Source organism: Mastomys coucha, chromosome X, assembly GCF_008632895.1.
Source record: "Mastomys coucha isolate ucsf_1 chromosome X, UCSF_Mcou_1, whole genome shotgun sequence".
NCBI classification, from domain to species: domain Eukaryota; kingdom Metazoa; phylum Chordata; class Mammalia; order Rodentia; family Muridae; genus Mastomys; species Mastomys coucha.
In genome coordinates this window covers 102,828,320-102,830,538 of record NC_045030.1, presented here as the reverse complement: position 1 = coordinate 102,830,538, position 2,219 = coordinate 102,828,320, and the positions used below count along the sequence as shown (strand labels likewise).

The window sequence follows — 2,219 nt, the reverse complement described above, 5'->3', positions numbered from 1 at the left end:
CCTCCCTCCCTCCCTCCCTCCTTCCCTCCCTGCCTCTCCCTCTCCCTCTCCCTCTCCATCTCCCTCTCTCTCTTTCTTTCTTTCCTTTTTGGGGTTGGTTGGTTGTTTTCAAGACCTTTCTTAGCCCTGGCTGTCTTAGAACTAGTTCTGTAGACCAGGCTGGCCTTGAACTCAAAGAGATCTGTCTGCCTCTGCCTCCCCGTGCTGGGATTAAAGGCCTTTTATTTTCTTAGTAGATATGTTAAAATGTATTATTTAAATATATCATAATGTATTTGGCCATTTTCCTAATGATGGACACTTGAACATTTTGTCACTATAACAAACTATAGTAAATAACCTCTTAACCAACATTCTTTCACACATATGGAAGGATTTTATCTTACAGTTAAACCACAACTTGAATTGATTGGCAGAGCAAAATATATAAGTATTTTAAGCAGGCCTAGTGGTACATGTCTGTAATTTTGGCACTTGGGAGTTGGGAGGCAGGAGAATCAGTTGAAGGTCATCCTTGGCTAGTATTTTCAAGGTTTGTCTCCATGTTGTAGCATATGTCAAAATGTCAGTTCAGTACTGTCAGATACTACTTGCATGGTGGGAGCACAGTTTCTTTATTCATCACCTGATAGGCACTTGCGTGGTTTTTACTTTACAGCTTTTGTGACTAATACTGCTATAATACATCTATGGGTACTGATGTTTATTCTGCTCAATTTTCTTTTGTCTTTATTTATTTGTTGGAGTTCTTTATCTTTTTAGCAGAATTGACAGAGGAATTTAAAATATTTATTATTCTACTATTTTTCCTACACTTTGCTTAGTTCTTTTCAGTAAGACCTCTTTATTGTTTTATTTATGTAAACTTATTGAACTACTCTTTATGACTTCTGGTGATGTTTCATACTTAGAAAATCCTCTTTCGTCCAACATTATAAACTAATTTTCCCACGTGTTTTTTTAGCACTTTAATATTTACATGGCATTTCACAGTTAAACTGTCAGGCATGGGTCTAACTTGCTAACTTGTAGTCAGATAGCTACTTGATGCTTTTAACATCATTTAATAAATTATCTAAATTCCAGACTGCAGATAAGTTTCTCCATCTCTAGGTTGGTTTGTGTAACAGTAATTCATACCAATATATCTGGAGCCTTTCAACACAAATTCTAACACCATTTAGTTCTTAAAATACAGTATGCTTTCAGAATTTTGAGTAGTTAAACCTGTTTATAATTTCAACTGTGTTGAAGCTTGAGATGTAGATAAAAGAACACATTGTACAATAGCTAAATTACAAAATTTGTGTTTGAACATTTAAATTTCAAGATTGACTTTTAATTACAGCTTTTTAAAAGTTTTTTATTCCTTCTGTTTCATTTTTATTTTTTTATAAATTATTTTTTACACTTTATATTCCATCCTCTCCTGTCTACCCTCTGACTGTTTCACATCCCACACCTCCTCCCCACACCCTGTCTCCACGTGGATGTCCCCATCCCCCACCCCACCTGATCTCTAAACTCCCTGGGGCCTCCAGTCTCTTGAGGGTTAAGTGCATCATCTCTGAATGAACACGGACCTGGAAGTCCTCTACTGTATATGTGTTGGGGGGGGCCTCATATCAGCTGGTGTATGGTGTCTGTTTGGTGGTCCAGTATCTGAGAGATCTCGGGAGTCCAGATTAATTGAGACTGCTGGTCCTCCTACAGGATTGCCCTTCTCCTCAGCTTCTTTCAGTTTTCCCTAATTCAACTACAGGGGTCAGCTGCTTCTGTCCATTGGTTGGGTGCAAATATCTGCATCTGACTCTTTCATTTGCTTGTTGGGTCTTTCGAAGGGCCATTTTTTTGGTTGGTTGGTTGGTTGGTTGGTTGGTTGGTTTGGTTTTTTTTGGTTTGGTTTGGTTCCGTTTGGTTTGGTTTTTTGAGACAGGGTTTCTCTGTGTAGCCTTGACTGTTCTGGAACTCACTCTGTAGACCAGGCTGGCCTCAAACTCAGAAATCCACCAGCCTCTGCCTCCCAAGTGCTGGGATTAAAGGCATGCGCCATCACTGCCAGTTTTGTTTTGTTTTGTTTTTTTACTAAATAGTTTTCTACTAAAGAAGGCTACAACAGGGCAGTGGTGGCACTCCCCTTTAATCTCAGTGCTTGGGAGGCAGAGGCAGGGGGATTTCTGAGTTCCAGGCCAGCCTGGTCTACAGAGTGAGTTCCAGGA

The 2,219-nt window shown here is 39.5% G+C and overlaps 1 protein-coding gene across 6 annotated transcripts in view; it reads left to right on the top strand.

Annotated features, from left to right (window-relative positions):
- Phka1 (phosphorylase kinase regulatory subunit alpha 1) overlaps nt 1-2,219 on the top strand; it is a 127,612-nt gene that overhangs the window by 96,075 nt on the left and 29,318 nt on the right. The gene's annotated exons all lie outside the window — the stretch shown is intronic.